Source organism: Helianthus annuus, chromosome 14 (assembly GCF_002127325.2).
Source record: "Helianthus annuus cultivar XRQ/B chromosome 14, HanXRQr2.0-SUNRISE, whole genome shotgun sequence".
NCBI lineage: Eukaryota > Viridiplantae > Streptophyta > Magnoliopsida > Asterales > Asteraceae > Helianthus > Helianthus annuus.
The window spans coordinates 111,574,645-111,592,653 of NC_035446.2; positions in this window are offsets into that span (position 1 = coordinate 111,574,645).

Genomic DNA, 18,009 nt, shown 5'->3' on the forward strand with positions numbered 1-18,009 from the left:
CACAGACAAACGATAAGGAAGACTCACCTTCAACATAAGAAACTAGTAATTAAAGTCATTAATACAAAACCAATTAAAAAGTGCAAAAGATTAAAAATAAAAAGTATTACACTAAACACTTGTCTTCACTGTAACACCCCGTGTTTTCGAATGTCAAAGTCAAAGTCAAAGTCCAAGTCAACTTTGACTTCTTTGACTGTAAATAGTCTGTTTTATGTTTTATTTGTATTATGTGGAGTAAGTGTTGTTAATCTAAGAAATCGAAGTAATCGAATATTTCATCGACGTAAACCGACTCACGACTGTGTATAGTAGGAAGTAACAATGCGATAAAGTTAATCAATCAATAATCAAGCTAATCCAATCATCAATCGAACTCGAATCTCGAATTACGCGAATTTTGGTTGTTATTATACTTGTGTATGTGCCTTATGTGTTACCTGTGCGTGCTTACTTTATGTTTGGTGTGGTATTCAATCGAATCAATCGAAACCCGAATCGAAACTCGAAACTCAAATCGAATGCAATCGAAGTCGAATTATGACGAATGGTAACGTAAGGATAGTGTGAAATATAGATGATTGTATGTTAGATATAGTGGTTGGGATTAAAAGTAATTTGAATAGGAGACTCTATCGTATTCATATCATCTTCAATCGAAATCGAAATATCGAAAATCGTCGCACCGAACACTCGAACCAGGCTGTTGATCGATCAGGCTGTCAGCCGATCGAACAGCCCAGTCGATCGAACGGACTGTCTGATCGAGCAGGCTGTCCGATCGGGATGCCTGGCCGATCGGCCAGCCCTTTCCTCTTTTGGAGCCTATAAATAGGGCTGTCATTGTCATTCTTTCCACTTTTGGAAACACTCTGACCGACCAGCTCGTGCTCCTCCTCTTTTCTCAGATTTCTTCCGATTCCGGTAAGTTTTCATCCTAAATCTTGTACTTTCTTGATCATTACACACTCCTACACCTTTCTATCTTTCAAATCTTGATTTCTAACCGTGAAATCATCAAGATCTAAGCATTCTAGGATGATGTCATCATGGTGTTTTTCAAGAACATCATGCTTTAGCCTCAATCCACCATGAATAGCTCGGATCTAACCGATTTCCACACAAACAAGCTAAGATCTATTATAGATCTAAACATTTTCATGATGTGAAGGATTGAAAGAAGGATTTCCAACTTTCTTTCAACTCTTTTACACTCAATGCCTTCAAACCGGTAGAAACAGAGCTTGAATCAACGCACTAATCATTCTAACAGTTGTATGGTTCAAGATTCGGGTTCTACCTACGAGGTTCACCGACTTCGGGTTAAACGTTAAACTACCGTTCCGAATCGTTCCTCGACCGGACTTGGGTGATTCCTGTCCGAGCAGGAGAAACAAGTAAAAACGAAGGTTCCTTGGTTCAGCTCGTTGTCAAACTACCTCAATATAACGTCAAATAATCAGAACAGCCAAGTGTTAGATGAACAGGCCGACCAGATCAGGATGCTGGCGGAACAGTTAGGCTGTCCGAACGGACAACCCAACCGATCGGACATGTCAGCCGATCGACCAGGCCAGCCGATCGGCTACAAAGTGGCCCCACATTTGACAAATTCTATGAAGTATAGTATTGAACGAGGTGATGTTCGATCGAACGAGCTGTTTGATAACATTACTCATCGGATCATAAGATACTATGCTTCAACCCTTAATCGATTTTCAATTCGTTCAACGTATTGGAATGCCACCCGATCGGGCATGCTGTTCGATCGAGCATGCTGTTCGATCGAGTGACATCCTGCTTAGGACTACTACTGAAGTTCCTAACCTATCGGTTAAGCCGACCGATCGAACAGACCGTTCGATCGATCGATCTGAAAGGTAAGAACATTTCAGTGTTCTCAAATACTACAACGAAAACTTCAAAAGGTCAAACAATCATACACAAACACATCTTACTCAAAGGAAGAAACAATCCACTCGAACAGTCCACCCGATCGAGCCTACCGGCCGATCGAACAGGCTGTCCGAACGGATTGTCTAACCGAATGAACGTCCCGTCCGATCGAACCTGCTGTTCGATCAACCAGGCTGTTCGACCCTTCTTCACTTGTTTCCATCTCACGTGTTGCTCATCGTTATGCTATCGAACTATTCAGGCTAACCCTACTCTCAAGCGCTCCCTTCAATCCATCAATCAATCGCTGTGAGTATACTCGATCCCTTTTTGCTTTTAGAACTTTTGGGTGTTACATACGTTACTTATCAAAATCACAATCGAACACACTACTCAATTATTTGAACGCTAACCTTTATGCATGTATTACGTGACTAAATGAATGCTTGTTGATTGTGTTTACACGTGGAATACTGTCTACTTGCCTTAATGACGTAGTACTATAGTTTGGACTCAGCACCCGTTCACACGGGGGTTGTTAAGGACAATTACTTGCATGGATTATGGTGGTAATCATGTATTGCGAACTGTCTCGGACAGTCAACCCACAGTCATTGGTATCGATAGATCCATGTCGATAATTAACATGCTTCGTTTTCCTCTGTGTACGTGCTGGTTATGCGTAAACTATTTCGAACTCTATATGTTATTATCAAACTTGTATGCTCACCTTTACATTATATGTATTGACTTTATTTTAACGTATGTGACAGGTGTTTAAGATGTTTGCTTGCTAGGAAAGCGAGGCTAGAATAAAGCTCTAGAGTCCCCCAACAAATAGTTGTCTGTCAGGAACAAGCAACTAGAGCATAGTTGTCTGTAGATCTTGTCAGGCTGGGTCCTTAGGAGCATTTGAACAATATTTATTTGTTTTATTTAAATCTGAGTTGTCGGAACAGAATACTTGACTAGTTGTTATCTGTAATCATATATTGTATTATTTGGGATACGGTATGGGACATATTATTTAACTGAATAGTATTAATAGTTGTTGTGGAAACTTCTGGACAATCTGTTTCGCTCAGTGCCATGCCCCGATGATTCCGCCATCGGTTGGGGTGTGACAGATTGGTATCAGAGCCATAACTATAGGGAATTAGGCTAGACACGACCTAGTCCGGGTCGCTGTCTTAGAGACCTAGACTATAGTTAGGAACCAACAGACCAAGTTTATGTGCTATCTATCGCCATTTCCTGCACTATCACTGCACTCAAATTTTCAAATAGAATCAAGCGATTTAGTCAGGATTAGGTGTGAAAACCGCAAACTCTCGACTAAATTGCTTGGTCGATGTCGATATTATCAATTTATCAATCTTTTCCCCATTATTTTCGATAACAAACGAAGAGAATTATACCAAATCAGGAGTGAAATCCATATTTTGATGAATAATCTCCTCAATTTTACTAAAACCAGGAAGAAATTGCTAAGTCAGGGGTGAAACCCAAAACTTGGCAACGTATTCCAACTTTTACTCATCTCACCAAGGCCTCGACGGACTCCAACGACCTGAACTCACAAGTATGACCTGGGGAATACGTGTTGAATGCCCAAGAATCGAGGCAGAAACACGATCCCGAAAGTTAAAAAGTGACGACAAGTCTATTGTGAATAGTCGAATCGCTTTGGGTAGTCGACGTCTATTAGCCGCAGACAAACTATTACTCGATTTTACGTGTTTCAATTCTGAGCCCGCAACCGCAGACTCTGATAATTTGGCAATTTATGTGCTTTGTGTGTATTTATATGTTTCTCTGTTTAAATTTTTGGGGAATTTTTCGATTTTGCTATCACTTCAATCGACACACACGACTCGCATTGCTATTCTATCTCAAGACGCTAACAAGTCGCTATAGTCCTAGACGATACTATGCTATGATATATGCTATACTATACTCGATTATGCGATGCTATTCGATATACTATACGCGATCGCTATATACGAACGACTCGCGAACTTTGAAAGATAGGTTTCTGTATTCTGACTGCATCTGTAACTAAATGTGTATGTGCTTCTGTGCTTACGTGTCTCTGTGCTCTACGTGCCTACGTGCTTATGTGCTTCTGTGATTATGTAAATCTGTGATCATGTGCTTATGTGTTATGTGATGTGTATTTCGACGTGTTCCTGAGCTTTAGTTAGTAGTAGACGTGTGAGGTGAGATTCAATCATGTTGTTTTGAGTTCTGTGACGATGTCTGTTAAAGACAATCTTGTCCGGATCCCGACACCATCTTACTCGCCAAGAGAAGAGAGATCGACGTCTCGCTGCTATCATCGACAAGAGTGTGGCAAAAGCTGTAAGCAATGTATATGAGAACGTCATCAAGTCGTCCGAGGAGTCGCGAATTGAAGCTCCTAAGGATGCCAACAAGACTGGTTTCAGCTTCAAACAGTTTAAAGCTTGCGAACCAAAAGAATTCACCGGAGAAGATGGCCCTACCGCCATGTTTCAATGGTTTGATTCGGTCGAAGTCACTCTGCGCCAAAGCGGCTGTCCCGAGAATCTCCGCACCCTCAATGCTACAGGCGTCTTCCAGTCCCGAGCTCTAGACTGGTGGACGGCCGAATGAAACAAGCGCGGGAATGATGCAGCTTATGAGCTGACTTGGGAGGAGTTGAAGGCCATCATGATGGACGAATTCTGCCCTCCCCATGAACGCCAAAAGCTGGAGGACGAGTTTTTGAACATCAAGCAGAACGACGGAGACAACGCTGCTTTAACTGCTCGCTTCAAGCAGCTTAGCATCATCTGTCCCGATCAAGTCAAGACGCCATACATGGCCATCAAGAAGTATATTCGAGCTCTACCCGATTGTGTTGCCGATTTCGTTCACGCTGCCAAGACATCATCGATTGAAGAGACCTACCTACTTGCCGTTGAGATCAATGACAAGCAGGTAAAGTCTGGTTTTTGGGATAAGCATACCAAGTCTCTGCATCAAGCCACCGCCGCATCAACCGTCGACAACACCACCGCTCAACCCTCCAAGTCATCAAGAAGAAAGAAGAAGCACAACAACAACAGCTCCAGCAACAAGAACTGTGCTGTGACAACGACTGCTGCCCCTCTGCAAGCCGTACAGGCTCAGCAGCAGCCCCACCACCGACAAGCTCCAGTGATCAATGCACCGCCAGCCAAGCGCGCTTACGCAGGTCCCTACCCGCTCTGCCCGACATGCTCATATCATCATCCGATGGGAATCGCCTGTCGTTTCTGCGCCCACTACAACCTCTACGGGCATTTCACTGCGAACTGTCGCTATGGTCCCCGTCAAGCCCCAGTTCAAACCGCCGCTCATCAAGCTCTAATCCCAGCCCCTCAAGGCCAACCTGCAGCTCAAGCACCCGCGGTCAATGCTCGAGTCTGCTTTGCTTGTGGTGACCCTAACCACTTTGCAAACATGTGCCCGAACCGGGTTGTGAAACAAGAGCCCCAACAGCAGCAACAACAGTAGCAGCCTTAGCAGCAACAACAAGCAGCCCGTGCCAGAACCTTTAAAATCAACGCCCGTCAAGCCCAGGCTGACAACAACGTGGTTAATGGTACATTCCTTGTGAATGGTATTTATGCATCATGTTTGTTTGATACTGGAGCCGATAACTGCTTTGTGTCGTTTGAATTCGAGAAGCTCCTTAGTCGTAAGCGCTCTTATCTTCCCTCGTCATTCGAAGTCGAAGTTGCTACTGGAAGAACTGTCGCCGTTAATTCTGTTCTTCGTGATTGTACCCTCGAGCTCAACAATCACATCTTCCCAATCGACCTTATTCCGATGCAACTCGGAAGTTTTGACGTCATAGTAGGCATGGACTTTCTTCACGAAAACCATGCTGAAGTTGTGTGTTTTGATAAGATGATTCGATTCTCGCTTACGAATGGTGATCTATTATGTGTGTACGGTGAAACAGCTTCGAAAGGTCTCAAGCTCATGTCGTGTATCCAAGCTAGCAAGTATCTCCGCAAGGAGTACCGCGCTTTCTTGGCCAACATTGTAGTAGCAGAGAAGGAAAAGAAAAAGAAGGTTGAAGTCAAAGACGTTCCAGTGGTCCGTGAATTTCCTCAGGTGTTCCCTGATGATCTTCCTGGACTTCCGCCAAGTCGTGATATCGACTTTCATATCGATCTTATTCCTGGAGCTAACCCTGTTGCCAAAGCTCCTTATCGACTCGCGCCATCCGAAATGAGGGAACTCTCAAACCAACTCCAGGAGTTACTTGAGAAAGGCTTTATTCGCCCGAGCATCTCTCCTTGGGGCGCACCAGTCCTTTTCGTCAAAAAGAAGGATGGGTTGTTCAGGATGTGCATCGACTATCGGGAATTGAATAAGCTGACCATCAAGAACCGTTACCCTTTGCCTCGATTCGATGACTTATTTGATCAGCTGCAAGGTGCCAAGTGTTTCTCGAAGATCGATCTACGTTCAGGTTATCATCAGTTGCGCATACAAGAGGAAGATATACCCAAAACAGCCTTTCGCACTCGATACGACCACTATGAGTTCGTTGTTATGCCTTTTGGTCTAACCAACGCGCCCGCGGTTTTTATAGATCTGATGAATCGCGTGTGTAAACCTTATCTTGACCGTTTCGTCATCGTCTTCATCGAAGATGTCTTGATTTATTCCAAATCGAAAGCCGAACACGCGCAACATCTACGTTTGGTTCTCGAGTTACTCCAGGGGAACCAACTCTACGCCAAGTTCTCCAAGTGCGAATTCTGGTTAGAGGAGGTTCAGTTTCTGGGTCACATCGTGAATAATCAGGGTATTCATGTCGATCCCGCGAAGATTGAAGCAGTTAAGAGCTGGATTACGCCTAAGAACCCGTCTGAAGTCCGATCATTTCTGGGATTAGCGGGCTATTATCGACGATTTATCAAAGGATTCTCTAAGATCACTGTGCCGCTTACCGTTCTTACCCATAAAGACAGGTCTTTTGTTTGGGGAGCTGAGCAAGAATCTGCTTTTCAAACCCTTAAGCGCAAGCTCTGCAATGCTCCTGTTCTCACGTTGCCGGACGGAAACCACGATTTCATTGTCTACTGTGATGCTTCCAACCTTGGTCTTGGCTGTGTTCTCATGCAACGAGACAAGGTTATAGCTTACGCATCTCGTCAGCTCAAAATCCACAAGAAGAACTATACAACCCACGATCTCGAGCTAGGCACAGTTGTTTTTGCATTGAAGATTTTGCGACACTACCTGTATGGTACCAAGTGTACGATCTTCACCGATCACAGGAGTTTACAACACATCTTTAATCAGAAAGAACTTAACATGCGTCAACGCCGATGGGTAGAACTTCTTAGCGATTACGACTGTGAGATTCGTTATCACCCAGGCAAGGCAAATGTTGTTGCCGACGCCCTCAGCAGACGGAGTTATTTGCTCAGTATTCGTAATACCCAAGCCCAGCTCAACCTTGAAGCTCTCATCCGCGAAGCCCAGCATGCTTGTTTTAATGAACGCACCTTGAAGAAGGAGAGAATCTATCACGATGGAGCTCAGCTTGTATGCAAAGCAGATGGGATTTTCTATTATCTGGACCGAATTTGGATCGCTAAGCGAACCGATTTGCGAAAGATTATAATGAACGAAGCCCACAAATCCCGATATTCCATTCATCCCGGTGCCGATAAAATGTACCAGGATCTTCGTTACAAGTACTGGTGGCCGGGCATGAAACGAGATATTGCTCTCTATATTGAAAGCTGCCTAACTTGTGCGAGAGTTAAGGCTGAACATCAACGACCTTCTGGCTTACTCGAACAACCTCCAATCCCCATATGGAAGTGGGAGAGTATAGCTATGGATTTCATAACCAAACTTCCGCCCACGCCATCAGGTCACGACAGCATTTGGGTCATAGTTGATCGTCTGACCAAATCAGCCCACTTTTTACCAATACGAGAAGACTACAAGGTAGAACGACTAGCCCGAATCTACATCGACGAGATTATTTGTAATCATGGTACGCCTCGTGACATCATTTCAGACCGTGATGCTCGATTTACTTCACGGTTGTGGGAAACGTTTCAAGCGGCCCTTGGTACGTCGCTTAACCTGGGTACTGCATTCCATCCTCAAACTGACGGACAGACTAAAAGAACGATCCGAACTCTTGAAGACATGCTCCACGCATGTGTCATAGACTTCGGTGGTAGTTGGAACAAATACCTACCGTTAGTCGAATTCTCGTACAACAACAGCTATCATGCCAGCATACAAATGGCACCATTCGAGGCTTTATATGGAAGAAGATGTCGTTCGCCTATTGTGTGGCACGAGATCGGTCACTCGCAATTAACCGGTCCCGAGTTACTACAAGAAACGACTGACAAAATCCTCCAGATTCGAGACAACTTGTCGAAAGCTGGGGATAGACAGAAAAGTTACGCCGATAGAAGACGCAAGCCTCTTGAATTTGATGTTGGCGACTACGTACTCCTAAAGGTATCACCTTGGAAGGGTGTGGTCAGATTCGGCAAGAAAGGGAAACTAGCGCCTCGATATGTTGGACCTTTTAAGATTCTGGAAAGGATCGGCAAAGTCGCCTACAAACTCGAACTACCGGAGGAACTTAGTAACGTCCACCCGACTTTCCATGTGTCAAACCTTCGAAAATGCCTAGCTGATCATGATCTGATTGTACCGCTCGACGATCTTCAGGTCAACGAAACGCTACACTTCGTGGAAAAGCCTGCCGAAATCATGGATCGCCAAACCAAGCAACTCAGACGCTCGCGCATCCCTATCGTGAAAGTCCGATGGGAAGGAAAAGGAGGCACAGAGTTTACTTGGGAACTCGAAAGCGACATGAAGGCTAAGTACCCGCAGTTGTTCAAATGAAGATCTGAAGCGTGAAGTTGGTAATCATGCACGGTGATGTGCAGCTTCAAGCCTAATTTCGGGACGAAATTCCCTAAACAAGGGGAGGCTGTAACACCCCGTGTTTTCAAATGTCAAAGTCAAAGTCAAAGTCAAAGTCCAAGTCAACTTTGACTTCTTTGACTGTAAATAGTCTATTTTATGTTTTATTTGTATTATGTGGAGTAAGTGTTGTTAATGTAAGAAATCGAAGTAATTGAATATTTCATCGACGCGAACCGACTCACGACTGTGTATAGTAGGAAGTAACAATGCGATAAAGTTAATCAATCAATAATCAAGCTATTCCAATCATCAATCGAACTCGAATCTCGAATTACGCGAATTTTGGTTGTTATTATACTTGTGTGTGTGCCTTATGTGTTACCTGTGCGTGCTTACTTTATGTTTGGTGTGGTATTCAATCGAATCAATCGAAACCCGAATCGAAACTCGAAACTCAAATCGGATGCAATCGAAGTCGAATTATGAGTGTGAAATATAGATGATTGTATGTTAGATATAGTGGTTGGGATTAAAAGTAATTTGAATAGGAGACTCTATCGTATTCGTATCATCTTCAATCTAAGTCGAAATATCGAAAATCGTTGCACCGAACACTCGAACCAGGCTGTTGATCGATCAGGCTGTCAGCCGATCGAACAGCCCAGTCGATCGAACGGACTGTCCGATCAAGCAGGCTGTCCGATCGGGATGCCTGGCCGATCGGCCAGCCCTTTCCTCTTTTGGAGCCTATAAATAGGGCTGTCATTGTCATTCTTTCCACTTTTGGAAACTCTCTGACCGACCAGCTCGTGCTCCTCCTCTTTTCTCATATTTCTTCCGATTCTGGTAAGTTTTCATCCTAAATCTTGTACTTTCTTGATCATTACACACTCCTACACCTTTCTATCTTTCAAATCTTGATTTCTAACCGTGAAATCATCAAGATCTAAGCATTCTAGGATGATGTCATCATGGTGTTTTCCAAGAACATCATGCTTTAGCCTCAATCCACCATGAATAGCTCGGATCTAACCGATTTCCACACAAACAAGCTAAGATCTATTATAGATCTAAACATTTTCATGAAGTGAAGGATTGAAAGAAGGATTTCCAACTTTCTTTCAACTCTTTTACACTCAATGCCTTAAACCGGTAGAAACGGAGCTTGAACCAACGCACTAATCATTCTAACAGTTGTATGGTTCAAGATTCGGGTTCTACCTACGAGGTTCACCGACTTCGGGTTAAACGTTAAACTACCGTTCCGAACCGTTCCCGGCCGGACTTGGGTGATTCCTGTCCGAGCAGGAGAAACAAGTAAGAACGAAGGTTCCCTGGTTCAGCTTGTTGTCACACTACCACAATATAACGTCAAATAATCAGAACATCCAAGTGTTAGAGGAACAGGCCGACCAGGTCAGGATGCTGGCCGAACGGTTAGGCTGTCCGAACGGACAACCCAACCGATCGGACATGCCAGCCGATCGACTAGGCCAGCCGATCGGCTAGCAAGTGGCCCCACATTTGACAAATTCTATGAAGTATAGTATTGAACGAGGCGATGTTCGATCGAACGAGCTGTTTGATAACATTACTCATCGGATCATGAGATACTATGCTTCAACCCTTAATCGATTTTCAATCCGTTCGACGTATTGGAATGCCACCCGATCGGGCATGCTGTTCGATCGAGTGACATCCTGCTGAGGACTACTACTGAAGTTCCTAACCGATTGGTTAAGCCGACCGATCGAACAGACCGTTCGATCGATCGATCTGAAAGGTAAGAACATTTCAGTGTTCTCAAATACTACAACGAAAACTTCAAAAGGTCAAACCATCATACACAAACACATCTTACTCAAAGGAAGAAACAATCCACTCGAACAGTCCAACCGATCGAGCCTACCGGCCGATCGAACAGACTGTCCGAACGGACTGTCTAACCGAACAAACGACCCGTCTGGTCGAACCTGCGTTCGATCAACCAGGCTGTTCGACCCTTCTTCACTTGTTTCCATCTCACGTGTTGCTCATCGTTATGCTATCGAACTATTCAGGCAAACCCTATTCTCAAGCGCTCCCTTCAATCCATCAATCAATCGCTGTGAGTATACTCGATCCCTTTTTGCTTTTAGCACTTTTGGGTGTTACATACGTTACTTATCAAAATCACAATCGAACACACTACTCAATTATTTGAACGCTAACCGTTATGCATGTATTACGTGACTAAATGAATGCTTGTTGATTGTGTTTACACGTGGAATGCTGTCTACCTGCCTTAACGACGTAGTACTATAGTTTGGACTCAGCACCCGTTCACACGGGGGTTGTTAAGGACAATTACTTGCATGGATTACGGTGGTAATCATGTATTGCGAACTGTCTCGGACAGTCAACCCGCAGTCATTGGTATCGATAGATCCATGTCGATAATTAACATGCTTTGTTTTCCTCTGTGTACGTGCTGGTTATGCGTAAACTATTTCGAACTCTATATGTTATTATCAAACTTGTATGCTCACCTTTACATTATATGTATAGGACAATGCTAGATAGAAAACCCTAAAAATTTGAGAAAACCCTAGAAAACCCAACCTCCCGACCTTTTTTTTTTGAAAAAAATAACACATGTAATATACATGTTTTTAAGAGTTTTGAGCCAAAAAAATCAAAAAAGCGCCGAGTGGATGTTTTTAAAAAAAAATAAACAAGTTTCAGCAACTTTCGTCACTAACATGTGTTAGACAAAAAAGTGCTGAAACTTGTTTATTTTTTTAAAAAAAACCACTCGGCGCTTTTTTGATTTTTTTTTGCTCAAAACTCTTAAAAACATGTATATTACATGTGTTATTTTTTTCAAAAAAAAAAAAAAGTCGGGAGGTTAGGTTTTCTAGGGTTTTCTCAAATTTTTAGGGTTTTCTACCTAGCCCTACCCTATATACATATATATATATATATTTTCAAGTCATAAGAAAACCGAACGTTGTTACTAAAAGAAAGTGGTAAAATAAAAAGGTTTAGGTGGGTAAAAAGGGTGATTGTTTTGGGTTAAGAAATGAAAAGGTTTAGGCTCAAAGGGGTTAACTAGTGGGATTTTGGGTAGGTGGTAAAAAAAAATGAAAAATAATGGTGTAGAAAGAAAAAGGGTTAGTCCTAATGCCTCCATCATTTACTTACTTGGGTTTAAGTTGGTAAGGACCGGGAATGTATTGTCGTGGCAAGTTCTAGAGTAGTACGAACCAAGCGGCTATTCACACAGGAAACGAAAAATGAGCATTTAGTGTAAAGATATGTATTTGTATGCCCAATAAAGGCTCAAAACTCACTTTTGTGGGAAAGGGTTTTTATGTGATCAAGTATATATAATCAAATTTTAACTAAGCTTGTCATGTCGTTTCATAATTTTCTTATGTTGGTTCTTTTATCACGGCGCTATCGGTTGTAAACTTGTAAAAATATAACCTTGTTAGAACTTGAATTCCCAACTTAAACTTGGACAAGTAAAAAAAATGAAAATTTTTGAAAAAATTTGGGGTGATTAGCGGTTCCAATAGAGTTTTGTGTAAGGCTTATTATTAGGACTTGCAAGATTCAAGGTTTAGCATCCCCCCCCCCCCACACTTAAATTACACATTGTCCTCAATGTGTCCCAAAAACAAGTTTTTAGGTTGATTGAATGTGTAAAACGATGTTAAAAGAAAAATTTTATGTTACTGGCACTCTGCACACGGCCCGTGTCGGATGGACACGACCCCGTGTTCAACTGCCAGTAACGAAAACTTACATAAGGTGGACACGGGGGTGTGTTGGCTAGGCACGACCCCGTGTCTGGCAAAAATCTGCAGAAATTAGACAAACAGCAGGTCTGGGAGGTGGGCACGGGGGCGTGTCGGCCGGACACGACCTCGTGTGGACATTCTGCAAGGTTGAAAAACAGGTTTCTTTCTCTGGTTTTCCTGCCCTGGCTTTAGTAGTACTAATGTTTAGCACTCTAAGCCTCGTATGTACCTGTTTTATCAATAAATACCACACCAAACAATACCAAACGTCCTAGATTACCACGTTCAACATCCAAACCATCAAATTAAAGGTAAAAACAAAAGCAGAAAATAAAAATAAGTTAGGGAAAGTAAATTGTTCAACACTTCGGCACGCAGGCCGGAAATTGTTCGATAGAAAAGGGAATTTAACCTGTGGGATCACCAACCATCCGCTCCTACTCCTACTCCACCCGCCTAGTCCATGTCTTCATCACTGTCATCACCTCCTCCCCCATGCCCCGCCATGTACTCCCGGATGCTTCCGATGTCATCTTGGATATCGGAGATGTTTCTTTCAATGGCTCCGACCCGGTGGTATGTGTTGTTGGCGAGGTTGTAGGTGTTTCTGGTGCACATAAGGTTTTCCTGCAAAAGATCATGTAAACTCTGAAAGTTAGGAAAACCACCTCCTTGTGAGGAGGACGGGCCCGGTTCACCGTGGGGTTGGTACTGGTATTGGGGAGGTGGAGCGTGAAGGACTAGCGCCTCTTGCGGGTTCCATGCATGACCTTGCATCCTCTGAAAGCTTACCGACCCGTCTTCCGCCTCATAGATTAGGTTCATGGAGCGACAAATGTGTACATCGACCCGTCCTGACCATGGGATCCTTTCGAAAGACCTAGGTATGTTCGCGAAGTGCTTAAAGAGGCGGTACACCCATCCCCCAAAGAAAATAGGGGTTGGTGCATAAGCAAGCCTGTTCAGATGCATGTTCCAGAGTAGGAGAAATGGAACATCGAGGGGTCTTCGGGTGTGAATGCAGTGAAGGACTACCAAATATCTCAACCCAACAACGCCGCTGCTGTCATGTCTTTGACAAAGAGAGTAAGCGAGGAGCCTATGAATATAGTGATAAAGCGCATCCCTCAGCTTAGTGCTCTTAGTGCTGCTCGGATTGTATAACCCATCACCAATCTGAGCCCATGCGGCTTGGCGTTCGTTCTCATCTAACTCTCGCATTCCTCCAGTGTTCTCTTCACTTCCCGAATCCTCCTCCGTATACAGCCCAACTATTGCCCCGAATTGTGCCATAGAGATCGAGTACCTAGTTCCACCACACCGAAATGCAACCCCATTATTGTCGAAAGGTCGCACCTTGAATTGAAAGTGAAGGTGCTGTAGAACTCCATAGTGCACTAGTGTACCGATCGAATTCGAGTGGTTAGGGCAACCCTTAGTGGGCCGGTAACGAGGTTGTTAAACCGGTCAATTTGGTTCACCATGGCTAAGAGGTCCGTGCATGCTTGTCTTGGGTATTCTTCGGGTCTTGTTTGAAGTGTGTCATATCTGGCCCTAGCATCGAGCTCATTTGCGTTGAATCTTGTGAACTTCTTCGACATCTGAAAGAATACACCAAAAGTTAGCATGAAACAATGAGATTTTCGGAGAAAACTGTAAACAGTGGGCTGGACACGGCCCCGTGCTCAGCGGGCACGACCCCGTGTCCAGGCGTCTGTTACTCAAAAATTCCATTTTTCGACCCGGTCCCGAAAATCTGAATTTTTTTGGCCAAGTAGGTGCGGTTTCCCCCGAAAATGAAACCCCAAGTGCCGTTTTTCCCAAAACGAACCGTTTACCCCTTCAGTTTTATCTTTTTTGGTTCAAAAACAAGGGTTTGGGGTTTTTGTGAGAAATCGGGCAAATCTATCAACAATACAAGTGGGTTTACTTCCCATAACACTAATCTAAACTAATGCTAACAGATTTAAGCAAAAATTTGAGGTTTGATCCGGATGAACTTCATGAACCCTAGATTTTTCCCCAAATTTTTGATGTTTTAACTACATGCAAGTAAATAATCTAACTACTAATGATGATAGAATCATACCTTGATGTTGTTAGAATGATAGGAGACGTCGAAAATCTGTGGAAAATCGCCTGGACCAGAGCGTTTTTCGGGGAAACGGGGCGTGTGGAATGATGTAACTGTTATGAAAAAGGGGTTTTATCCCGACAGTTGCACGGATACGGCCCCGTGTCCAGCGGACACGGCCCCGTGCCGAGCAAAGTTTTGAATTTTTTTTATCAGTGCTCGTGTGAGTGCCCTGATTTCCCAAAAACTTGGTTAGAAGACTTAACGGTTTCGATTTTTACCCGCTTGTTCGTAACGTACCAGGTATGATGTTGATGCCTTTACTCGTCGACCGTTTGAAGCGAGATCTCTTCCTCCTCATCCTCAATGGATCCTGGATAGAGTTTCAGCCGTTGGCCATTGACTTTGAATGGAATTCCATTCCGAGATTTAATTTCTACTGCACCGTGAGGAAAATTATGGATGATGGAAAAAGGTCCTGACCACCTAGATTTTAGTTTACCCGGAAATAATCGAAGTCGTGAATTAAACAATAGAACTTGATCTCCCACTCGAAATTCATTAGGTTTAATATGTTTGTCGTGTAAATTTTTCATTCTTTCCTTATAAATTTCAGAGTTAGAGTATGCATAATTCCTTAATTCGTCTAATTCATTTATTTGACAAAATCGATTTTTACCTGCAATTTCTAAATCCAAGTTTACATTTTTTATTGCCCAGTAGGCCTTGTGAGCTATTTCTACCGGCAAATGACAACTTTTTCCATAGACGAGCTTATATGGGGTTGTGCCTATAGTTGTTTTATAAGCAGTTCAAAAAGCCCATAAAGCATCATCTAATTTATCGGCCCATTCCTTTTTATTTAAACCTATGGTTTTTTCAAGTATTATTTTTAAACCTCTATTAGTCACTTCGGCTTGTCCGTTTGTTTGAGGGTGATATGCTGTTGAGACCCGGTGATAGACCCCATATCTTGTTAAGATTTTTTCGAGTTGATGATTACAAAAATGGGTACCCCTATCACTTATTAATGCTTTAGGTGTTCTGAAACGAGAGAATAATTTTTTCAGAAATCTTACCATGACTCTTCCATCATTTGTTGGAAGTGCCTCAGCCTTGGCCCATTTAGACAAGTAACACTGCCACAAGTATATATTTGTTTCTTTTTTACGGTGGGAAAGGTCCCATGAAATCGAGTCCCCACACATCAAAAATTTCACAAACGAGAATGCCATTTTGTGGCATTTCATTTTTGGAAGAAACATTACCTGGTCTTTGGCAAGCATCACATGTCTTGACAAGACTTTGCGCATCTTTGTAAATGGTCGGCCAATAAAATCCTGAATCAAATACCTTTCGTGCGGTACTAGCGGCACCATGATGTCCTCCATATGGACCTTCATGACAATGGCGGAGAATCCTTCGTGCTACGTAGCCATGTACACAGCTTCAGATGAGTTGGTCGGCACACATTTTGAAAAGATAAGGATCTTCCCAAAAGTAATGCTTTACATCAACAAAGAATTTCTTTCTTTGGTGATGTGGCCATCCCTTGGTGACTATACCGCTAGCTAAGTAGTTAGTGTAGTCAGCATACCAAGGCTCTTGTCTTTGTTTCGCCATTTCCAGGGACTCTGTTGGAAATTTTTCGTTAATTTGCTCGTCCCTGGTTGCCTCCAAAGCTGGGTCTTCTAAACGTGAAAGATGATCTGCTGCTGTGTTTTCTGCTCCTCTTTTGTCTTTGATTTCAATATCAAATTCTTGTAGGAGTAGAATCCACCTGATCAAACGGGGTTTTGCATCTTGTTTCTTGAAGAGGTATCGGATGGCTGCATGATCTGTATAGACTACAGTTTTAGAAAGAACAAGGTAAGAACGAAATTTATCAAAAGCAAATACCACAGCTAGTAATTCTTTTTCAGTGGTTGTGTAATTCTCTTGTGCATCATTAAGTGTTTTACTAGCATAATAAATTGGGTGGAAGTGCTTTTCTTTTCTTTGTCCCAAGACTGCTCCAACGGCAAAGTCACTTGCATCACACATGATTTCGAAAGGTAATTTCCAATCAGGCGCTATCATGATAGGTGCATTGACTAGCATTTCCTTGAGGGTTAGAAATGCTTGATTGCAATCATTGTCAACGATGAAAGGCCCATCTTTTTCAAGTAATTTTGTTAGAGGTCTTGAAATTTTAGAAAAGTCCTTGATAAACTGTCTATAAAATCCGGCATGCCCTAAGAAACTTCTGATTGCTCTAACGGAGGATGGTGGAGGTAATCGAGAAATTGTGTCTATTTTCGCTCGATCAACTTCCATTCATTCGCCCGAGATCTTGTGAGCGAGTACTATTCCCTCTGTTACCATGAAATGGCATTTTTCCCAGTTAAGGGCGAGGTTAGTTTCCTCACATCGGGATAGCATTCGTTCAAGGTTATCGAGGCATTGGTCGTATGAATCCCCAAAGATAGAAAAGTCGTCCATGAAGACTTCCATTGTCTTTTCTATCATGTCATGGAAGATGGCCACCATGCAACGTTGGAATGTTGTGGGGGCATTACATAGACCGAATAGCATTCGTCGATAAGCAAAAGTTCCGTAGGGACATGTGAAAGTTGTCTTTTCTTGGTCTTCAGGCGCTATCGGAATTTGAAAGTAACCTGAAAAACCATCCAAGAAGCAATAAAATTTATTACCAGATAGTCGTTCTAACATTTGATCAATGAAGGGCAAATGAAAGTGGTCTTTCCTTGTTGCTTAACTTAATCGTCTATAGTCTATACATATTCTCCATCCTGTGACGGTTCTCGTTTGTAACACCTCGAAATTTTGCGTCCAATAATGTATTGACACGTGTCATAGGTTTACACGTGGTAATAAATACTAAATAAGGACTAAAGTTGACAAACATAGAAAGTATGTGAAACCGAGGGTTTAAAATGTCAACGAGGGATAAATATACTGTACAGTAACCCTAAATGATGCTCGTACCATCAAACAAATAAATCATGGATCGTACGGAACGAGATGTGGAAGAAAGTGAGAGATTACAAAGTACAGGGGTTAAATGTGTCAACATGTTTAAGTTATACCTCCGAGTGACCCTTTAACGAACTCGAGACTTTGTAACAGTAAATTTCGCTCACTAGAATGTACGATATAAATTTTGCAACATTCCGTTTTAAAACGAGAAAGTTATGATCAAATTTGTATGCGAGGGGTTAAAAGCGTCAACTTTGAAAGTTAGGACTTTTAGGGTAATAATAAGTTAACCGAGGATTTAACGGCGAGGGTAAAAGTCACAAGGCCCTTATACGTAAATTA